The 15049-nt window shown below is 41.3% G+C and overlaps 1 protein-coding gene across 5 annotated transcripts in view; it reads right to left on the bottom strand.

Moving 5' to 3' along the window:
- The window catches only part of LOC116484611 (signal recognition particle subunit SRP54), a 95969-nt gene extending 82463 nt beyond the window's left edge, over positions 1-13506 (bottom strand). For 2 of the 5 annotated variants that reach the window (XM_058429600.1, XM_032179468.2), the window contains exon 1: positions 13214-13506. The gene's annotated coding sequence lies outside the window, so the exon portion shown is untranslated. Of the gene's footprint in view, positions 1-2974; positions 3066-4542; positions 4630-13213 lie in introns of those variants that run through there. The other 3 variants (XM_058429598.1, XM_032179470.2, XM_058429599.1) reach the window with 3 other exon arrangements.
- Between the last annotated feature and the right edge of the window lie 1543 nt (positions 13507-15049).

Genomic DNA, 15049 nt, shown 5'->3' with positions numbered 1-15049 from the left:
TGGTTATGATGCCTTATATTCGAATACTTAATTGGAATCGTATCTGAATCAGCAAATTTAACATGTCAAATAACATACTTTGAGGAAATAATGACATAATTTCACATTAAATATGTTCTTTTTTTGGCACAATACTTATGAATAACTGAATTATGTATCATGCACATTTTTAAATTAAAAGAGGAAAAAAAGGTGAAATCTCCAGGAATATTGCCTAATTTCCCACATCAAAGGACTCTGCAAACTATTTTGATTCTTGCTCCTAAGCAAAAAAAGAAAAAAGGTTTTAATAACTTTTCTAGTACAAAAAAAGCAACTGTTCAGCTATTAGCTATATTGAAGCGCTGTACTAAGTGATTCCACATACGTTATTTCATTTTATTCTTCTAACCACAAAGGAAAGAGGTATATTATTTTACTCTTCTTTTTCTTTTTTTTTTGAGACAGGGTCTCACTCTGTCACCCAAGCTGGCGTGCAGTGGTGTGATCACAGCTGACTGCAGCCTCAACTTCCTGGGCGCAGGAAATCCTCCTGCCTTAGCCTCCCAAGTAGCTGGGACCACAGGTGCATGCCACCATGTCCAGCTAATTTTTATTATTTGTAGAGATGGGGTCTCACTATGTTATGTTGCCAAGGCTGGTTCTCTTCCCATTTTAAACCTGTTTCTGATTCCAGGAAAACTCTAAAATAAGATAATGATTTAAGTTATCATTTATTATTAATAAGAATTATTAGAAAAAACCCTGGATGAGGAATCGAAAATAAAATTCTAATCCTCGTTCTTCCAAAAAATAGTCACATGCAACAGACTTTGTTTCAGTTAAGTAAGAGTTCTTCCCTTTCCGGCTCTAAAATCTTCCTCTTTTATAAAAGTATTACATATTAGATGTACTTACTACTTGTAAGGATGTAAGGGCTTACGGATGACAAATAAGCAAATATGATTTGTAGTCCCTGCCCTCAAGATGCTTACCCACTAGCTGGTAGGACAAGGCACACAAATGAACACTAAAATAAACACTAAGAGAGAATTAGTCCTGTCTGACTGCTTACTAACAGGGACATCAGCTTTTCTTGCCTTCAAACTGAAACACTGGTTCTTTGTGGGTCTCAAACCTTTGGATTAAAACTACATCAATGGCTCTCTGAGTTCTCAGGCCTTCAGATTCAGACTGGATCTACACCATGGGCTCTCCTGGGTCTCCAGCTTGCCAACTCATCCTACAGATCTTGAGACTTAAGTCTCCATAACGGCCTGAGCCAATTCCTTATAATAAATATATATCTTTATATCCATTTCTCCCTCCCTCTCTCTCTCTCTAGAGAGAGAAAAAAAAAGAAATAGGAAGAAAAAGGCCAGGTACAGTGGCTCATGTCTGTAATCCCAGTACTTTGGGAGGCCAAGGAAGGAGGATCACTTGGGCTCAGGAGTTGGAAACCAGCCTGGGCAACATAGCAGGACCTCAACTCTTAAAAAAAAAAAAAAGTAGCCAGGCATAGCGGCATATGCCTGTAGTCCCAGCTACTTGGGAGGCTGAGGGGAGGACTGCTTGAGCCAAGGAGGTCATGATCACACCACTGCACTCCATCCAGCCTGAGTGACAGAGTGAGACTCTGTCTCCAGAAAAAAAGAAAACAGAAAAGGAAGAATTTTAGACTAAGGCAGAGGGTATAGGCTTTATTGGAAAGACTGAGTATGAATTTGGTCCTGAAATAAGAGTAGAATTTGAGTAAGTGGAGAAGACAAAAGGGAATTTGAGGAAGATGAAATAGCATAAGCAGAAATGGAGAGAGAGGTAAGTCTGGGACATACTTATGCCTTATATATGCACTGTACTTATGGATCACTGAGCATTATTTAGGGGACAGGAAACAAAACATTCTGGTCAGGACAGAGGTGTATACAGTTAGAAGGAAACAGAGGTTTCAAAGGGCTCTAAAAACAAGGTCTGGGAGTATCAATTTTCCAACATGAATAATATTAGCAGAAAAGGTAACTCTTCAAAACAACTGTTTTGGTAACCCTTCCAAGCTAATGTAGTCTAATTTAGTCAACCAAGATTATCCAGACTAGATCCCTTCTACAGAATACACAGGAGATTAAAAATAAGAGAAACAGCACCAGGCGTGGTGGCTCACGCCTGTAATCCCAGCACTTTGGGAGGCCAAGGTGGGTGGATCATCTGAGGTCAGGAGTTTGAGTCCAGCCTGGCCAACATGGCAAAACCCTATCACTACTAAAAATACAAAAAAAAAAAAATTAGCTGGGCACAGTGGCAGGCACCTGTAATTCCAGCTACTCAGGAGGCTGAGGAAGGACAATCGCTTGAAGATAGGAGGCAGAGGTTACAGTGAGCCAAGATCATGCCATTGCACTCAGCCTGGCAACAAGAGCGAAAGTCCATATTAAAAAAATAAATTTTGGGCTGGGTGCGGTGGCTCACGCCTGTAATCCCAGCAGTTTGGGAGGCCGAGGCAGGCAGATCACCTGAGGTTGGGAGTTCGAGACCACCCTGACCAAAATGGAGAAACCCCATCTCTACTAAAAATACAAAATTAGCCGGGTATAGTGGCACATGCCTGTAATGCCAGCTACTTGGGAGGCTGAGACAGGTGAATCGCTTAACCCCAGGAGGCAGAGATTGCAGTGAGCTGGAGATCGTGCCATTGCACTCCAGCCTGGGCAACAAGAGCGAAACTCCATCTCAATAAATAAATAAATTAATTAATTTTAAGACAAACAGGAAGATGAAATAGCTGACTCATTCACCATAGAGAAAGTAAAGAGGTGAGAGGAATCAAAAAAAGGCAGGAAGGGAAAATGCATTCGAGGACCTATCACTGGCAAACAGATATCCCAGGCTGAGATATAAATTAAACACTACACTTTCACTCAAGTACAATTTGGTAATTTAGAACTTTAAAAAAACTTACTACCAATACTTGATGAAATTGAAAAAAAAAATTGCTTACCATAAGATTTTTTTACAATTACATTGTTACTTAACCTGAGAGCCAACTACTTCATGGAAAAGATCCAGGACTTTTTATTTCTTATGCCATACCCATTATACAAAATAATTATTGATCCTTAAATTAATATTCTTCATTTAAGAAATAAGATTCAGATGTTTCAGTTTATATCCTTCACCATGGTGGTACTGGGAGTGATATAATCCTATTTATGACACCACAATTAACTTTTTTAGAGGTCATGTCATAAACAGATCATCCTTCATTTTAAAAAGCCATACTAAGCCAGGCATGGTGGCTTACGCCTATAATCCCAGCACTCTGGGAGGCCAAGGTGGGCAGATTGCTTGAGGTTGGGAGTTCGAGACCAGTCTAGCCAACATGGTGAAACCCCATCTCTACAAAATATACAAAACTTGGCCGGGTACGGTGGTGTACTCTGGTAGTCCCAGCTACTCAGGAGGCTGAGGCAGGAGAATCACTTGAACCCGGGAGGTGGAGGCTGCAATGAGCCGAGATCACATCACTGTACTCCAGCCTGGAAGACAGAGTGAGACTCCATCTCTAAATAAATAAATAAATAAATAAGCCAGACTAGTTAACTTTTTGGGAGGCAAACTCTAGGAAGTGTCTTTAATTTTTTAAAATTAATTTATTTTAGATTCAGAGGGTACATGTGTATGTTTGTTACACTGGTATACTGTGTAATGGTGGGGACTGGACTTATACACATATGACCCAAATATTGACCCTTGAACCCAAGAGGTACTTTATCAATCCTCAGTCTCCTCCCAAACTCCCCCATTTTGGAATGGTCTGTGTCTACTACTTTCATCTTTATGTTCATGTGTACCTATGTTTAGCTCTCGCTTATAAGTAAGAACATGAGATACTTGATTTTCTGTTTCTAAATTAGTTCTCTTACGATAATGGCCTCCTGCTCCATCCATGTTGTTGCAAAGGACATGATTTCATTCTTTTTATGGCTGCCTAGTTAATTCTTAAATATAAATCTAACTTTCCATGTTAACCGGATGTTTTAAATTTAGAAATTTTAAAAACTTCTGTGAGGTTTTCCAATATATTTTTCCTTCTGTAAGTAGTTACTGGCAGTGTGTATTTTAAAACATTTTTGCCTTAAATTAAAAAAATATATTTTTTATTATGTAATACATGAATACATATAGTTTTAATATATAAAATAACAAAATCTGTCCGGGCCCAGTGGCTCACGCCTGTAATCCCAGCACTTTGGGAGGCCAAGGCGGGTAGATCACCTGAAGTCAGGAGTACAAGACCAGCCTGGCCAACATGGTGAAACCCCATCTCTACTAAAAACACAAAAATTAGCCAGGCTTGGTGGCAGGTGCCTGTAATCCCAGCTACTCGGGAGGCTGAGGCAGGAGAATTGCTTGAACCAGGAGGTGGAGGTAGCAGTGAGCCGAGATGGTGCCATTGCACTCCAGCCTGGATGACAAGAGCAAAACTCCGTCTTAAAAACACAAAACACAAAAACAATAAAATAAAATCCTGCATTTCAGTAGAGGAATAAGAACATCTAATAATACCTTTAACTTGGCCAGGCACGGTGGCTCACGCTTGTAATCCCAGCACTTTGGGAGGCCAAGGCGGGCAGATCACGAGGTCAGGAGATCAGGACCACGGTGAAACCCTGTCTCTACTAAAAAATACAAAAAATTAGCCGGGCGTGGTGGCGGGCGCCTGTAGTCCCAGCTACTCGGAGAGGCTGAGGCAGGAGAATGGCGTGAACTCAGGAGGCGGAGCTTGCAGTGAGCCGAGATTGCGCCACTGCACTCCAGCCTGGGCGACAGAGCAAGACTCCATTCTCAAAAAAACAAACAAACAAACAAAAAAAACCCTTTAATTTACAGTGTTTCCTCTACAATGTCCAAGGATGATGTGTTCCTGAAAACTCCGTTAGAATTTTGCTTAAAATCTCAATGACTTCCATTGCACACAGATGTAAAGTCCTCAGAATGGACTGTAAGGCCCCCTCCACACACACACACACACACACACACACACACAGAGACACATACGCACGCATGACTGATTTTAATCATACTGACCTCCTTGCTATTGCTGCTACACATTTCCACCTCAGTGTTTCGGTACTAGCCAGCATGCTCTTCCTCTGCTTGACAACATAACTCCCTCCCTCATTTCCTTCAGATTTGTCCAGATGCCATTTCTCAATGAGGTATCCCCTAATCACTTATTTAAAACTGCAACCCCCTTCCCTTTATTTTTTCCTATTGTTCTATTATCAACTGACATATGGCTTATTTATAGTATCTGTCATCTATAATCTCACTATTGAAACGTAAGCTGTGGCCAGGCGTGGTGGCTCACACCTGTAATCCCAGCACTTTGGGAGGCCGAGGTGGGTGGATTGCCTGAGGTCAGGAGTTCGAGACCAGCCTGGCCAACATGGTGAAACCCCATCTCTACTAAAAATACAAAAATGAGCCAGGCGTGGTGGCAGATGCCTGTAATCCCAGGTACTCAGAAGGCTGAGGCATGAATCGCTTGAACCCAGGAGGTGGAGGTTACAGTGAGCCAAGATCGTGCCACTGCACTCCAGCCTGGGTGAAAGAGCAAAATTCCATCTCAACAAAAAAAAAAAGAAAAGAAATTTAACCTGCTTGAGGGCAGGGATTTTTGCCTCTTTTGCTTTCTCCTGTGAGCTCACTGCTTTATCTATCCTCAGCCCTATACAGTAAATCCTTAATAAAAATGAACATTATGAATGAATGAAATGATGTATTTAAGGCCTTAGGGAAAAAGCGAGACCAGAGAACTAAAGTCATGAAAGGCATTGTAAATATCTTTAAAAGCCATTAAAATAAATCAATGAAGATAATATGATGAATCAAAATCGATAACTTGGGTAATTTATACTGTACATTAAATATATTTATTTGTCATTAATTATAATTCTTCAGAATTTCCCTGCCATGCATTTACAACAAGATACTTAAAAATTAACCTCACCTTGTTCTAATATGTACACTAAAGTGAAAAATACCTTTTGTAAGTTAATAGCTAAGCCTAAATCTCAGGTTGGAGTAATCTACAATTCAAGTACACTCTCAAGATTCTCTTGCCTAACCAAAATGATTTATAGAAATAAATCTGTATATGCTAGAATTTCACAAAAGAAGAATCTCTACTTAGATGGGGCTTTTAGAAAGGTAAGAGATTACCACACAGTACTTTCCTACAGTTGAACATCTATTATCTCATTCCACTCTTACAACGATTTTATGATATAAGTAGGATAGGGAATAGAACAGCCATTCCCTGCCAAAAAAAAAGCAAAATGACTTCCCATAGTCCTTTGGCTGGAGTATGAATGATGCTTTAAATTATAGGGTTGAATACACCTGCTGGAAACTGCAAGGACAAATTTTGCTGCTATGCTATAATAGAAGAAATCACTTTTTAATCATATTTAAAGATGCATATTCCTCTTTGTGGAGGAGTAATTGCAACGTTCAGAAAGAAATGATAAGTATCACTTCAATCAGAACAGTACATACAAGGACTGATCCTGGCTCGAGTCACAGGGTCTTCTAACTGGGGTCTGACTAGGATTTGGATAGTGAGCAATGGAAACAGGCTGAAGTTTGGGGTGCCCTAAGTAAGGCAAGCACAGGGCCGAGTATCACACTTACTTGCTGCAGTGTGAAGTACTGGAAAGAGCATAGATTTTGGAGTCTGACAGACTTAGATTCAAATCCTAGCTCTGTTACATACTGGCTGTGTTACTTCGGGCAAGTTATTTAATCTCTGAGCCTCACTTTCCTCACTTGCAAAATGGAGATAATACTATTACCAAGGTAGTTACCCTGAAGGGCTGTTGTGAGGATTAAATGAGACAATACGTATAAAGCTGTCTTCAAAAACCTAGCATATTAACTATTAACTTCCTTTCTTTTTTTAATGATACCAACTATCTCTCTATTATATGGAGAGTAAGTAAGCTGGAAATTTTCTGAACAATCTTACTGAAGTGTCTGTCCTATCATCCAGGAACCACTCCCGGAATCTTTAAAATTTAGTGGCAATTACAACTGCCAGATTATTATTCAACAGAAGCTGCAGTGTCCAAAAACCCACCTTTCTCTACATAAACAATTATAAATATTCCTGCCAGATTTGCCTGATCTGAGATTATATAAACAGAGTCTAATGATTAGATGTGTCAAATCCTATTACAACATAATCCCTACAAAAAAGTTCTTTTTTTTTTTTTTGAGACGGAGTTTTGCTCTTGTTGCCCAGGCCAGAGTGCAATGGGGCAATCTCAGCTCACTGCAACCTCCCAAGCAGCTAGGATTACAGGTGCCCGACACCATGCCCAGCTAATTTTTTGTATTTTTAGTAGAGACAGGGTTTCACCATGTTGGTCAGGCTGGTCTTGAACTCCTGACCTCAGGTGATCCACCCACCTCGGCCTCCCAAAGTGCTCGGATTATAGACAGGCATGAGCCACTGCGCCTGGCCAAAAGTTCTTTCTTCTAAGTCCTTGTCAATGACTTTTTGAATCAATATTAGCCTCAAGAACTAAATATACTTAGAAAAATCACTTCTACATAGTACAGTCAGCCTTCTGTATCTGGGGCTTCACAACCATGGATTCAACCAACCACAAATCAAAACATTCAGAAAAAAAATTGTCTCTAGTGAACATGTACAGACTTTTCTTGTCATTATTCCCTAAACAATACAGTATAACAAGTATTTTCTTAAGTATATAAATATGGTATAACAACTATTTACATTTTGTATTAGGTATTGATCTAGAGATGCTTTAAAGTATATGGAAGGATGTGCATAGGTTATATGCAGATACTACACCATTTTATATCAGGGACTTGAGCATCCTCTGATTTTGGTCCTGGAATCAATCCCCCCCCCAATTCAAGAGATTCTCCTGCCTCAGTCTTCTGAGTAGCTGGGACTACAGGCGCATGCCACCACGCCCAGCTAATTTTTGTATTTTTAGTAGAGATGGGGTTTCACCATGTTGGCCAGGATGGTCCCGACCTCTTGACCTCGCGATCCGCCCACCTCAGACTCCAGAAGTGCTAGGATTACAGGCGTGAGCCACCGCACCCAGCTTAGTAAAATATATTTTAATGACTAACTTTACAATGTTAATTATGACTTTCAAATTTAGGAATTGTTTTTCATGCTGAATCTACTTATTCCCCAAGGAAATAATTCACCTTTATGTTCTGTGATTACAAAATGATGTATGTTCATTGTAAAAGTTAAAACATTACAGAAATATTTAAGGTAGAAAATATAATTCCCCTAATTCTACCCACTCCCATACCATGGTAACAACCAATAATAATTTGGTATATATTAATATGGATTGTATTTTCTAGGTATATTAATTTAAGCAAGGTTTCCCAAGAATTTATGGTTTTGGCGGGGAGTAAAGACGGGAGCAAAAATTAGGAAAATTCTTTTGTAAAATATGCTTGCTAATGCTAATAACAGGCTTAAATGCAAAAGGCAGACCACAAAACTGCGTATGTAGTAGAATCCATATTTTGTTAAACACAGTCTAAAAACAAGTATTAAAAAATATTAGCCATCAGGGAATTGTAAATCAAAATCTTAATGAGATATCATCCAAATACTTGTACATGAATGGTCAGAGCAGCATTATTCATAATAGCCAAAAAGTAGAAACAACCCAAATATTCTTCAACTTATGAATGGATAAGTAAAATGTAGAATAAAATACAAAGGTATATCAGTAGGCAATAAAAAGAAATGAAGTACTGAACATATGCTACAACATGGATTAATCTTCGAAACATAAGTGAAAAAACCCAGTTACAAAAGACCACGTATTATGGTTCCATATGAATTGTTCAGAATACATAAATCTATAGAGACAGAAAGTGGATTAATAGTTGCTTAGGGCTCAGGAGATGGAGTACAATAGGGAATGATTGCTAATAGGTATAGGGTTTCTTCATGGGATAATAAAAATGTACGAAAATTGATTATGGTTGCACAACTTTGTAAATACACTACAATCCTTTCAATTGTACACTTTAGGTGAACTGTGTAAGAATTATGTGTGTGTGCGCGTATATATATATATATACACACACACACATATATACACACACACACACATATATATATATATATATATTTTTTTTTTTGAGATGGAGTCTCTCTCTGTCACCCAGGCTAGAGTGCAGTGGCAAGATCTCAGCTCACTGCAACCTCTGCCTTCCGGGTTCAAGCGATTCTCCTGCCTCAGCCTCCCGTGTAGCTGGGACTACATGGAGGGCTACCATGCTCGGCTAATTTTTTGTATTTTTAGTAGAGATGGGGTTTCACCTTGTTAGCCAGGATGGTCTCGATCTCCTGACCTTGTGATCTGCCTGCCTTGGCCTCCCAAAGTGTTGGGACAGGCTTGAGCCACTGCACCCAGCCAAGAATTATATTTTAATAAACTGTTAAAATAACATTTGTTATCTCTGGATGATGAATAACTAGCAGTTTTTTTTTTTTTTTTTTGAGACGGAGTCTCACTCTGTGCCCACTGGAGTGCAGTGGCACAATCTTGGCTCACTGCAACCTCTGCCCTCCGAGTTCAAGCGATTCTCCTGCCTTGGCCTCCCGAGTAGCTGGGATTCCAGGCGCCTGCCACCACACCCGGCTAATTTTTTGTATTTTTAGTAGAGATGGGGTTTCACCATCTTGGCCAGGCTGGTCTTGAACTCCTGACCTCATGATCCACCTGCCTCAGCCTCCCAAATGCTGGGATTACAGGCGTGAGCCACAGTGCCCAGCGATTTTTATTTTCTTATATCTTTTTCTAATTTCCAATTTTTTAGTAATGACTGAGAACATTATTTTTTAAGTCAAGGGAAAATTATTTTCCAAAGTGCTCCTTGTGAGAATTAGAGTGCAACTAGTCAACAGACTAGAGGTTGGGATGGAGCTGCCACTTGTATTCATTTACTCATTCATTAAACACCTACTATGTACTCCAGAAATTGTCCCAGCATGAGAGAAGTTCTAACTCCTAATCAAATATAACAGTTTAACACAAGACTCCCTTCAAAAGATAAATTATGCATCATACCATCTCTGCCTTAACTTAGCACCAAAGGTTATATTCAATTATATCAAGAAGTATCAAGCAACTTTCTCTTCATTAAAGTAATTGTTTTTCAAATTTTAAAACTCATTTTATGTAAAATAATATCACAGCACCAATTCATACTTTTGCAGCAAAAAAGGTATACCAAAAAAAGTCAATTAGCAACAAGAGGTAGTAACTCAAAAACACTGGGAATCATTTCTTTACGATACTTTTTGGCTATGAGGTCAACTATAAAAAGAATCTTTACATAAAATGCTACCAATTAGAAAATTAAAACGAAAATCAAAAGAATTCCTTGGAAATGGTTGGCCTTAAAAGTTGAAAAGAAAAAGGAAAAGTGAAAAATAAAAAAGGAAAAGGAGGGATAAGAGGCATATGCTCAAGCAATGGGTTATTTCAATGACATTTAGATAATGCCTATCAGTAAAAATTAAATGCTCAGACTCTCCAGAGATAGTAAGGTAAAAAAGTTTTACCTTAACTTCATCTAAATTCTTAACCTGGAGTGCAAAACAAGACATTTATGTTTTGAAAACTTTCACTAGCTATACTGATGTGCAGCCAGGGTTCCTAATCACTACATTAAGTATATTTAATAACATGTCCCAAAGAAAACAACGGAAGGAGAAATCTGTTCTATACCTTAAAAACATCTTTAGATACAGTGTCACAAATACATTGGAGGGAAAAAAACTGAAGAGCCAGGACACTACATGCACTACCCATACTCCATAAGGCTAGTTGAGACAAGATGTGGCCTTGAACTAGAGAAAAAGACACTAGGGTTAAGGGCTAACTCACGAAGCAGAATCTAATGACCAAATGGTTATGGCAAGTGAAGGAAAATAAGGCAAAAATGATTCCAATATCTCTAGTTTTTATAACCAGATGGCTAGTGATGCCATTAACCAATGAATGGAAGGCAAAAAGGGAAGGTGGTTTGAAAGTCAGAAAGAGGAGTTAATAGAGAAAAGGTCAAAGGGACTTAATGTATTATTTTTAATGTTCTACTTTTCATGAAGGATGTGTACATAGACGTTCATTTTATTATCCCTCCAACTAGCTGGGACTACAGGCGGCGCCACTAAGCCCGGCTAATTTTTGTCTCTTTTGTTGAGACAAGTGGTTTCGCCATGTTACCCAAGCTGGTCTCGAACTCTTGAGCTAAAGCAATCTGCCAGCCTCAGCCTCCCAAAATACTGGGATTACAGGCGTAAGCCATTGCTCACAGCCCTTATAATCCTTTTAAAAATTTAACCTACTTGTATCACAAAATTCAACCAGAGGTCAAAACTCAGAAACGCACTGAGAATCACTGCTTTTATACACTTTCGTATGCATGACGTATGTCATAGTGAAAAAAAAAACAAAAAACGGAAGGTGAAGACAGTGCATTTGGTTTTGGACCTAATGAGTTTGCAGGTTTTAGGGGAAAGTACAGAACTATCAACTCATGAGATGGAGGCTAAAGAATAAGGTTTAGGTAGGGCATGGTGGCTTACACCTGTAATCGCAGCACTTTGGGAGGCTGAAGCAGGCGGATCACTTCAGGTCAGGAGTTCAAAACCAACCTGGCCAACATGGTGGAACCCCATCTCTACTAAAAACACAAAAATTAGCTGGGCGTGGTGGTGGGCGCCTGTAATCTCAGTTACTCCGAAGGCTGAGGCAGGAGAATCGCTTGAACCTGGGAGGTGGAGGTTGCAGTGAGCCGAGATGGTGCCTCGGTACTCCAGTCTGGGCGACAGAGCAAATAGGGTTTGGAAAAGAACAAGGTTTGGAAATGAAAAGAATAAGGTTTGGACATGGTTGGCACATAGGGACAATGCCATGGAAGCAAGCAAGAAGCCTCGAGGAGAGCCTGTGGAAGACCATTTGGGTTATAGCAATGACTGAGGAACAACTAAAAGCACAGCGTTAACCAAGACTGAAAATAACCAAAGGGATAGAAGCTTTTACTAATTCCCTTTCCCTTTCTCCATGGCACATAGGAGAAAATCAATTTTTAAAAAGCTACATTTATGGTTATCTTACTGTAATCCTGTGGCAGGTCCAGAATTTCCAAATAGATGGGGTTAGAGGAGTAATCTGGAAGGAAGACTTGAAGACGCTTTTGCATAGTACTCTACATTAAGGTGGAAAATACCAGTTGGCCATATCAAAAAACTGAGGAAAAGCGATTTGAGGGAAATATTTCCCTCCCCTTTGGCACCACGATTGCTATGTTCTAGGAACTAAACCAAACCAAACCTCTTACCTAATCTCCTTTCCTCCTCATAACAAGCCTATTAAGCAGATGAGGAAATTGAGGCTAGCTTGGAATAGAAACTGGCTCAGGGTCACAAAGCACCTAAGGAGCACTTTAGCTCTCCCACAGCTTTCTACAGCTCTTTATATGTAACTAGTGTTTCTCATTACCCATCTTGATATAATGTGTATTTATGTGCGTTAGCTTCTCAATGGCAGAGTTAGCGTTACTCATTTCTGTATCCTTGTAGCCAAGAACAAGTATATATTTTGTTAAATTAAGCATGTGAAAGAAGCAGGTGAGGATAGCATGAAGAAAGGCATCAGGGGAAAGTTTCAAGAAATGGATGGTCAGTAGCGTCAAATGGTACAGAGAGAGCTACCAGTCTGTCTTAAATCATCGTTGGCATTCAACTGATATTCCATATTCGTTTACTGAACGTCTACTACACGCAGGACATTGTGTTAAGCACTACAAACACATAGGAAAAATAAAAGTCTGTTACAAGTAAAAGGATTTTCGGGGAAGTAGCCTCATCTAAATTCTTGCTCAGGAAAGCAAAACGAAGAGTCAGGCCTGCAACTGCCTACATCCTATTTGGCTCAGGTAAATCGAGAGACAACTCAAAAGAGTCACAGCGCATCTTTAATAAAACTTCTCATGGAAGACGAGATAAAGAAGAGCCACAGAAACTCAGTCTCGGTAACGATGGCCGGTGGCCAGGGAGGCGGACTTCCCCCGGAGTCTCCTGCCTCCTAAGCAGCGCTGGGGCTGCCCCTAGCTGCCCCTCCGTAGTCTGGGGCGGGAAAAAGCAGACACTTACCGCAAAAGACACCGCTAAAGCCGTGGCCCTAAGGGGCCGGGAATTCCTTAGCGAGGCCCCACGCCGTCGGAAGAAACCCAAGAAAGCTGGGAGCAGACAGACAGGTACGACCCCACAACCCAACTTCCCGACCTAGATAAAGTAGGGTCCCAACGCCCAGGACCGCGTCGTCAACTCCCACCAGCTGGAAAACCGACGGAGCGCCACCGAACCTTCCGCCCAATGAGGAAACGTCACCACTCCGCGTAGTCCAGCCTTTCTAGAGGAGGATCCACTTCCGCTTCCGGGGCACACGCCGCGTTCCTTCTACGCGGCTCCTGAGACAGTTGAGATGTTTATTTGCTTACATTGGTTTTTGGTTTTAGTTTCCTACCGCTGAATAACTGCAGTAGTAAAGTTAGTGGTAAAATAGGAGGCTGTCTAGGGACGTGATTTCGGGGAAGAAGTCAAGCCTCGACGAGCCACCTTAAGAAAAGTGACTAGGCGGAGCACTCCCAGCTAAGAGCGGAAAGATGAGAGATGGAGGTGTGACTGAAGGCAGGGATCCCGGGGCGCACGTGAGACCTCCGTAGAGGGGCGGGGCTTAAGGGCTTCGCAGACTAGAGGCTTGTTCCGCGGAAGGTGGGGGCGGTCTCTGCTTGCGCATGCACAGTGCCAGCCACTGCCTGCGCGGCTTGCTCCTGCAAGGTAAAATTTCCCACTGCGAAGCAGGCAGGGATGCTGCGGCCGCTTCGCGCTGTGGCTCCTGCCGACCGCCAGCCGCTGCTACAGTGGATGCGAACTACCCGTAAGTGTAAGTGACCAAAGCCAGAGGCAGGCGGTGGGGGCAAGGATATGCTGCAGGCGCTGACTTTGAGGACTTAGGCGGGGTGAAGCCAACAGCCTTCCTTCGGATCGTTGTGCTGGTCTCTGCTCTCCTGGGGGGTAGATTGACCAGGGCTCAGAGTGCTCTAACGGAAAAGCGAGTTAGTTGCTCGCCACACGTAGAGACCAATTAACAAGAGCGAGCCCTGGCATACAAGAAGAGGGATTTTATTTCCGAAGCCAGTCCGCTTCGCCTTTGGAGCAAAACAGCGGGCATTTTATAAGGTACGAGAGGAAATGAGCAAGAAGTCTCTGCGAGCTGGTGCCTTATCTACCGGGTAGTTGAGTTGGTGTCTTTCTGAGCAGAAATAAGTTGTAAAAGTGGCCAAGTGGGTATGCTTTCTGCTTACCCTTCTGAGGCGACTCCTGGCGGTGGGAGTTGCGTCTTGGATCTCGTAGATGAATTTGCTCTGTAGAGAATGGTCTGGTGAGGGGAGTTGAGAGGTTATTTTGCATTTCAAAAAGGGCTAAGTGGGAAGTGTAGTGGGGAGGGGAAAAGAGGAGAAAAAATAAACTATCTCTTGGAAAATGGGGGTAATCGGATACAGTACCACTTGGAATTAATTGAGTGTGGGAAGACCTGGTTCTGAGTGGTTTGTGAGTTTGCAGCAGACTTCGGACAAGCCTTTGCCTAACCCTTTTTCTGAAAGAAAATAGAGAGTTAGCCCTCCTCCCCATTACTCCCACAAACTTGTTAGGATTGGTACGTTGCCACCTGAAAAAGCACTTTGCAGCAGAGGTTTTAGGCTGTAGCGTTAGTAGGAAGTGTTAAAAGAAAAACCTTAGCCAAGTTAAATTTAACAGTTTGAGCAAAGAACGATTCGCGAATCGGGCAGGCTCAGAGAGATTGCAGCGCAGCCAAGTGTTGAAGATTTATAGACAGAAAAAGGCTGCAGTGAGCTTTGATCCCGCTGCTTCACTCCAGCCTCAGCGACGCAAGACCCTGTCTCTTTCAACACACACATTAAAACT

Source organism: Hylobates moloch, unplaced genomic scaffold (genome assembly GCF_009828535.3).
Source record: "Hylobates moloch isolate HMO894 unplaced genomic scaffold, HMol_V3 SCAFFOLD_16, whole genome shotgun sequence".
In the NCBI taxonomy this organism is placed as follows: domain Eukaryota; kingdom Metazoa; phylum Chordata; class Mammalia; order Primates; family Hylobatidae; genus Hylobates; species Hylobates moloch.
The sequence above is the reverse complement of the archived record's forward strand: the minus strand, read 5'-3'. Positions and strand labels throughout refer to the sequence as shown.